Here is a 9,960-nt window from a genome sequence, read left to right on the forward strand (position 1 = left end):
ATAGTTTTTATAGTTGTTACGAACGACACTGTACAAGACACGGGACGGGACCGCACCAGCTAGGACAGGCACGACCCGTGGGTATAAGAAGAAGGTAAGGGCACGTAACTAGCTACGTAACCTAAGAGGTAATTAAAGAGGTTAATATTTAAATATATTAACTAAAGAGAATTAAATTAATTAAATCTTAAGCTAATTAATTAAGGTTTAAAGGGATTAATAGTTAAGCTAATTAATCTAGGACTATAATAAAGAGATAAACGAATACTTAAGAAGAAAGTATTCCTATAGTTAAATAGTCTAGTTCTCTATTAATTAATTTAAGTAATAGTTTTATTATTAAGAGTTATACTTTTAATAGCCTTATTATAATATTACTTAAAAAGCTACTTTATAGTATTTAACTTAACTTACTTTCTAAGAAATAAACCTATTATACCTTAGAATTTAAGCTATTATTATATTTTAATTAATTCTATTTAATAAGTTACCTTAAAACTTTAAGTAGTAATAACTTTTAAGATATTTACTTTAAGTAAAAAGACTATTAACCTTAAGAAGATAATAAAGTATCTTTATAATAAGATTACTAAGCTTAAAAAGTAAAATTAATAGCTTTTTAATTAATAGAATAATCTCTATAAAAAACTTAAGGTATAAGAAGAGAAACTTATAGTAGTTTAAAATCTTACACTTATATTCTTTATTAATAATAATAATATACTAAAATTCCTTAAGCTTAAATTATATAATAATTATAAGGGTAATATAAGAAACTTTCTTATATAAGCTTAAGCTTACCTTTAAGTTAATAAGAAAATTTATATAATACTTAAGTTATAGATTCTTTATATTAGTAACCTCTTAACTAGAAAAGTAATAAAATAATAGGAGTTAACTCTTTACGTATATCTTAAGTATAGTATTAAAGCTAAAGTAAAAGTTATTTATATTTTCTTTAATTATAAAACCTTTAAAGAATAACTTCTTATTACATTTAAAAATTCTAATAAGTATAAGAAAGCTATATAATAACTTACTTAACTTAAGTAAACCAAATTTATAGCTTATTATACTAGGGAATTTAAACGTATTATAGTAAAACTTAATTAAAATATTAAACCTAAAATAAAAGTCTTTTATTAAGAACTTAAAGAAGAAGTAAAGAATAACATTTATTAAGAAAATTAGCTTAAGTTATTTAATAACTTTATTAAAATAATTATTAAGGTAAATAATCGTTTAAATAAGTAATATTATAAAAAAAGTTATAGGAAATTTAAATTATATACTAGGTTTAATAAACCTAATAATAATAAGTTACATTAAATATTAATAGTATATAAGTATTACGTTAAACCTATAGAACTTAACGCTATAAATAAGGAAAAGGGGAAGACTTATTATAATTATAGTAAGACTAAATACTTTATAAATAAATATAAAGCCCTAAAAAAGCTATAAAAGCTAATTCTTAAAGGTAAGAAGCTTTATACTATAAATTAAAAAGACTTACCTACGCGAAATCTTAGTATAATAAGTAATAAAGAAAACTATACGTTAATAAATAATATTAGTTTAAATAAAGATTAGGAATTTAAAACCTAATTAATACTTAATAACTTTTAGAAATACTAAACGCTCTTACTAAAAAGCGAACCTTTACTAGAATTAATTGAAAAAGAAGAAAGTTATTTAATTAAAAAAGATAAACTTAAAGTTAAATATAAACTCCTTAATTAAACCTTCTATTATAATAATAATTATTACATGCACCTTAATAGTAAGTAAGGTAGTAAATAGTTTCTATAAAAATAAAAGAGAAGGAGAATAACCCTTATAATATAACTAAAATTATAATAAACTAATTCTAAGATATTAAACGAAAAATTATATTATACTAAGAATAATATATATACTATCTAAGCTATAATCTTATAATATAAGAAGAAAGGGAATTATATAACTATAAGTAACTTACTTAACTTAAGTTTAATTAATATAAATAATAGATTAAGCGATTATTAAGAAAGCTTTAATAATGCGTTAAAAGATAACCGCTAATAATAGCGCCTAAAATAACGCGCTAAAGAATAATATAAGAATAGAATTAATAAATTAGAAAATAATAGCTATTATTATAATTAAAATTAATTCCTTAATAGAGATCTAATAGGTCTTTATATACTATAAATATTAATTGTATAGTATACCTTATAATTAATATAATTATAATAGAATGAAAGATTTAAGTAATAATTAATAGTAAAGTATAAGAAAATTTTATCTTATTAAATCTTATTAATAAATTATAATTACCTTAAATACCTAAAGATAAGCCCTATTAACTTATAATTATAAAAGGAACTATAGTAAAGTATAGCTAAAAAGTAATTAATATAAAAGTTACGTAGCTTTTAATTAATATATAAGGTATAAAATACTAAGTTACACTAGATATTATAGTAATCTTAAAACATAATATTATATTAGGGATACCCTAGTTATAAGCGAGTAATTTATAAGTTAATTAAAGAACTAGTTAACTTTAATAGGATTTACTAGAATACGATTATAAAGCTAAAAGCAGCTTATAAAGAGCATCTTATTTAAATTATAATAAGCCTTTAAGAATATATGTAATTATTAAAGAGCTAAAAGCTAAGATAACGGAGATTTCTAAGAAATACTTAAAGTATAGTAAGCTATTTAGCGAAGAGCTAAAAATAAAACTACTAGAGTATTTATACTAGAATTATAAGATTAAACTTTAACCTAATATTAAATTAACGTTTAATAAAATTTATTCTTAGAACCTTAAGTAAGATAAGGCGCTTAAGAAGTATTTAAAGGATATATTATAAAAGGGATATATATAACTATTAAAGTTTTTAGTAAAATACTTAATTCTATAGGTATTAAAGAAGAATAAGAAACTATAATTATACATTAATTTTTAATACTTAAATAAGATTATAATTAAGAATTAATACCTATTACTACTTATAATAGAAATTAAAGATGAAGTTAAAAAAGCTAAATAGTTTATTATACTTGACTTAAAAGAAGCTTATAACCTTATACGAATAAAAGAAGGCTATAAGTAAATAATAGTATTTTAAACTAATAGAGAATACTATAAATATTTAGTAATACCTTTTAGGCTTACTAATATACTAGTAACCTTTTAAAGAATAATTAATATAATCTTACGAAAATAACTAGGAGTATTTATAGTTATATACCTTAATAATATTCTTATTTATTTAAATACCCTTAAGAAATATAAATGATATATATATAAGGTACTATAAACTTTATAGAATAATAAACTCTTAATTAAAGCCTTAAAATACTAGTTCTATTAGAATACTATACACTTTTTAAGGTACGTGCTTATATATAAAGAAATATAAATAAGCTTAAATAAGATTAAAACTATTAAAAAATAGCTTATATTAAAGAATTTAAAAGAAGTTAAAGAATTTATAGTATTTATAAACTTTTACCGTAAGTTTTTAAGTAAATATAAAGACATTTTATAATCTCTTATAAACCTAATAAAGAAAGAAGTTAGCTTTTAATAGAATAAACTAAAAGCTATAGTATTCTAAAAGATAAAAGATTTAATTATATTAAAACTTATATTAAAAGTATTTAATTAAAATAAACCTTATAAGCTTAAAATAAACGCCTTAAACTTTATATTAGGTAAATAGCTTAAATAATAAGATAATTAAGGAAAATTATACTTAATTATATTCTTCTTAAAGAAACTCTATAAACCTAAACTTAATTATAGGATTTATAATAAAGAACTTATAGCTATTATTAAGTGCTTTAAAGAATAAAGATATTATCTTATAAAAGTAAAGTATTAAATTAAGGTTTATATTAATTATAAGAATCTTATATTATTCTTAACTATAAAGAATTTAAATAAATAATAGATTAAATAATATAAAACCCTTATAAATTATAACTTTAAAATTATATACTATAAAGAATTTAAAAATAAAAGAGTAAACGCGCTTAATTAAAGAGAGAACTTAAAATTAAATAAGTAAGTAAGTAATATACTCTTATTACGCGCTATTAAGAATAAAAACCTTATACTAGGTACCCGAGAAATTAATATAACCTAATAAGTTAAGCTAAATAAAATATAAATGTATTAAATTATATTATATATTAATAATAATAGCTATTTAAATAATTAAGAAACGAAAACGTATTTATTTAAGAAAGGTAAGACCTTCTTATATAATAAATAGTAGTATATTCTTAATATACTTTAAGAATAGCTTATTAAGGAAATATATAAGTACCTATTATACGAATATTAGGGTATAAGGAAAATAATTAATAGGTTAAAAAGATTATATAACTTTTTAAAAAGTAGAAAAATAGTATAAGAAGTTATTAAGAAATATAATACGTGTAATAAAGTAAAATTAGCGTAATACGTATTATACGAAGAATTATAACTAATATTACTACTTAAAAGAGTATAGTAAACTATTATAATAGACTTTATTATTAAACTACTAAAGTTAAAAGAACCTATAATAGAAGTAGCTTATAATAGTATTCTAGTTATTATAAATAAACTTATAAAATACGCTTACTATATTCTATATAAGAAATTAAGTAATATTAAGGACTTAGCGTATATATTCTTTAAAATAATTATTACATAATATAAATTATTAATAAAGCTTATATTAAATTATAATAAATTATTTGCCTTAAACTTTTAAAAATGCCTTATAGAAACTATAAAGATTAAATAAAGCTTATTAATAGTATTTTACCTATAATTAAATAAATAAATGAAAATCTTAAATTAAATACTCGAATAATATCTACGAAGCTATATTAATTACTAATCGAATAATTAGGTAGAATAGCTACTATTAGTATAATAGGCTTATAATAGCTTTAAGATTAATAATATAAAGATATTATTATTTAGGGTAAATTATAAATTTAACCCTATTATTAAAATATATATAATATAGAATATAAACGCGCTAATAGCTATAACGTATATAATAACTATAATAAAAATATAAAAACACTTATAATAGAAATAAATATTTTTATAGAACTAAATAAAATATTACGCGAATAAAAAGAGATTATTAACGCTAATCTTAGAGAAGGGATATAAAGTATACCTTAGTTATAAAAATATTAAAACTAAGTAACCTAATAATAAACTTAATTAAAAGAAGATTAAATTATTTCTTATTAAACGAAAAATCTTAAATATTAACTATAAACTATTATTATTAAATAAAATAAGAATCTATCTTATATTTTATATATTACTATTAGAGAAAGTATTAAATAAATTTATAATTACTATAAATATTAAAATAAAAGATATTAACGAATATAAAGTTAAACGAATACTTAAAGTATAAGGAGACATAAAGAATTATTCTTATCTTATTAAATAAAAGGGATATTTAAACTCTAAAAACACCTAAAAATTAATTAAAAATCTTATAAACTACTTAACGTTACTTAAATAGTTTTATTTCTAAGAAACGTATTTTAATTAATCTTTTAAGTATTATTTAATAACTTAATATTAAATTTAGTATTTAAGAAATAAACTAAAATAAAATCTAGATTCTTAAAAGAAGTAAGAAGAACTCTTATAGTTTTTTAAAGCTATTTCGCTTTCTTATATTTTATACGTTTTAACTCTTTAACGTTATTAATACCACGCGTAATTACACGTATTATTTTCTTAAACTATAATTTCTTTTATTTTTATAAACGTAAGACCTTTTAATTCTTAATTAAGGCACGCGTTTTAGCTTCTTTAAGCTCCCTTTTAAGCTTATAATATTAATTTATAATACTATAAAGCTATTAAGGGGTTACCTCTATAATATTATAATTCCCTTACTTATCTACTATACACTTTATATAATAACTTAAATTAAAAATAAAGGCTTTATATTAAGGAAGTCCTATATAAGCGTAATAAGCGTAAGCCTTTATAAAGAATAAAGATAAATTATTAATTATTATAAAAAGCAGGTTATTTTAGTAAAGAGAAGAAGTAAATAAAGCTTTAAACCGCTATTTTAAGATATAATTAATTAATATAATAGTATATAATAATAGAAGAAAGAAAATATATAACACTTAAGCTAGCTTATTTTAATAGCTTTAAGAATAAGACTAATAAAAAAGAGGTATAATATTATAAATAACACTATATAAAATATAAGACGAGACTATACTAGCTAAAATAGGCACGACTTATAGGTATAAGAAGAAGGTAAGGGTACGTAACTAGCTACGTAATTTAAGAGGTAATTAAAGAGGTTAATATTTAAATATATTAACTAAGAAGAATTAAACTAACTAAACCTTAAGTTAATTAATTAAGGTTTAAAGGGATTAATAGTTAAGCTAATCGATTTAAGACTATAATAAAGAGATAAACGAATACTTAAGAAGAAAGTATTTTTATAGTTAAATAGTTTAATTCTCTATTAATTAATTTAAGTAATAGTTTTACTATTAAGAGTTATACTCTTAATAGCCTTATTATAATACTACTTAAAAGCTACTTTATAGCATTTAACCTAACTTACTTTCTAAGAAACAGACCTACTATGCCTTAGAACCTAAGCTACCATTACACTCTAATTATAACACCGCTACCCCTACTTTAGCTACCTAACTTCTAATTCTCCTTATAGAGTTAACCATATAACTAGCTTTACACGCGACGTGTAATGCTTTACACTAATACTAGCCCCGAAAATATCTGTTCTAAATCGAGGCTTAGCCTAGGGTAAATATATTATCGTTCCCTTAATAATTTCTATGTGTGTCTTAGCTCTATAAAGATATTATAAATCGTCGCCGTATAATTACGCTATATTTACTATTAACGGAATGTAAGGGGGTATAATTACTATTTAGTTAAAGTATATTCTTTTTTATAATAATTATAAGCCTAGTTAATATAACGGTATAATATACTTTATTAGCCTAAACGCGATACATACACACACATCTATAACTCTATACGTGGTATTACGATCTAATTACTTTTTAATTTCTATAACTTACTTCTTAAGAATAATAAGGTTCTTAAATAAGTAATAAATTAATTTAAATAGAGTAATTAAATGCTTTTAAAATACTAGTAATTTTAATTACACGTATTATAAGCTATAGTTTACTATAAGTATAAACGAGTAATTAAATAACTTAAATAATTTAATTATATAATATAAGCTTATATAAGGTTAATTAAAAGACTTAATAAAATATTAATAAAAGACTTTATAAAATTAATTATAAAGGTAAAACTTATTAAATTAAAGACTTATACGTATACTTATTCTCTTATATTAATAATATAATTATAATTAAATATATTATTTAACTTTCTTTAACTTATAAGTATAAATACTATTATATAAATTCTTCTTAAATAAGTAAAGCCTATTACTTTTATAAGTTAATAATAAGTAATAATAATTAAGTAAATTTATTATATAATTCTTTAATTTATAAATTAATTATTTAATTATAATTCTAGTCTCTTTATCTTTTTACTTAACTTTAAAGTCTTTAATATTATTAGCTTAATCTCCTTTTTTTTTCTTTATAATATTAAAATATTCTAGTCTCTTAAAGGCTCTTATAAAGTAGTATCTTATAGATTTAATAGTTACCTCTTAAAATAATTAATAGTATTTAATAATATTATATTAAAACTCTTTTCGTATTAATTCTTTTAAAATTAAGTTTATAAAACTTATACTTATAAGTAATTTATTATATATTAATTATTTTTAAATATACTCTTATAAAAGGTTTATTATATTATATATAATCTTTTAAGTTAAAGGGAGGTAATAATACCTTACTTAATTTATAAGAGCCTTACTTTAATTAAAGGTTATTATATTTAAAATTATCTCTTAAATATTTTCTTTATAATTAGAGTATTTATTTTTTATAGTTAATAATATAACGCTAATTTTTACTTCTTTCTTAGCCTTTTTAATTTCTTTAAGGTTTTTTAAGTAATTAAAGAGTTATTTAATAGTTAAAAGCTAATTTAATATTATTATTTTCTTTTCTTTAATAAAGCTCTTATAAAATAATAATAAAGAAAAAGATAAACTAATATTAAATAATAAAAGTTAATTTATTAATTTCCTTAATATTAATTTTAAAGGCTTTAAAGTTATAAAACCTTAAATATTATTCTTTTTATTATTACTCTTTTAATTAAAGTTATTAAAACTATATTATTAAGGTATCTTTTTTAAGTTTAACGTAATAATATTCTTCTTTACCTTTCTTAAAACTTTTATAAGATTAATAACTTTCTTATTTATTTAATCTCTTATAACCTTAAAGTATTTAATAATTATATTAACCTTACACTTAATAATTAATTATTATAGGTTATTATAAGTAATTAAGTATTCTCTTAAAATTTTAAGCTATGTTTTTTTTATATAATATTATATTTTAAATATAATTATATTCTTATTAATTATAGTTTATTTAATTAATCTTAAATAATTATATCTTTATTAATTAATATAAGTGTTTTTTAAAATAAAGCCTTTAATTAAAGTAATAATATTCTTCTTTATTATAAGTATAATATAAAGACTTTAATTTAAGAATTTAAGGTATACTTTAAGCTTATTTATAGCTATATTTTATAGAATTTATAAAATCTTATTTACTCTTTTATTATTTATAATATAGCTCTCTTTTAATAAATATAATTAATCTCTTAAATATAACTTATAATTACTTTTAATTAAGGTTTTCTCTTTAAGTATTATTATTTCTTAAATATAAATATTCTTTAATTTAACTTATTTTCCTACTATTTTATTTAAGTAATAGCTTATAAGTTCTTTAAAGTAATTAATTAAAAAATACTAGGTATATATAATTATATTTTCAGTCTTTGATTTATAATATATATAATACTAGAATATAATTAAGCTTATAAGGGTAATTTAATAGTTAAAGCATTTATTATTATCTCTTAATAAATTACTTAAAATATTAGTTTTTACCTCTTATAAGAGAGTTAAATACGTATAATATTTTACGCTTATAATTAAATATAAAGTATATTTAATAGCTTTAAAAGTATATAAACTTTATAAAGAATTATATTTTCTTTTAATATATATAAATATCCTATAAATTATATTAAATATTATATATAATATTTATTAGTATATTATTAAGTCATTTAATCTTATTATTAATTAATTTATATAGTTTTTACTTAATTAATTACTTAGCTTATATAATAAGTAAATATAATATAACGTTAAGAATCTTTTTAATTTCTCTTCTTATAATATAACCTATTATTATTAGTTTAAATTAATTTAATTAATAGTTTAGCTCTTTTTTAATATAACTTTTAACTATAAATCTATAAATTTCTATTAAGTAATTATTTTATAACTCTTTAAATACTATTATAAATATAAGTAATAGTTCTTTATAATACTTATTAAGGATTTTTAAGTTCTTATAAACTTTACGCTTATAATTCTATTACTTTTAAGGTTAATATAATAGTAATTAAAAGAGATAAAGATTAATAAGATTTTACTTAATAAGTAGTTTCTCTCTTTTTATATGAAACTTATTAGTATATATAAAGTATATTCTTTTATATATAATAATAATTATATTCTTAGTTTTTAAAAATAAGTATACTTAATTCTTTTTTAGTTTAATAATATTAGCTTATACTTATATTTAAGTAATTATAATTAAATACTTTATAAGTTTAATTTCTTTAAAGATATCTTTCTTAATTAAAAACGCTTAAAAAGTTTAAATACTTAATTTAATTAATACTTAAATATCTTCTTATAAGGTTTCTTATACCTTATAAGTAAAACTTAAATAATAAGTAAGTTAAAA

The sequence above is a fragment of the Metarhizium acridum genome (assembly GCF_019434415.1).
Source record: "Metarhizium acridum strain ARSEF 324 chromosome Unknown scaffold_405, whole genome shotgun sequence".
Taxonomy (NCBI): Eukaryota; Fungi; Ascomycota; class Sordariomycetes; order Hypocreales; family Clavicipitaceae; genus Metarhizium; species Metarhizium acridum.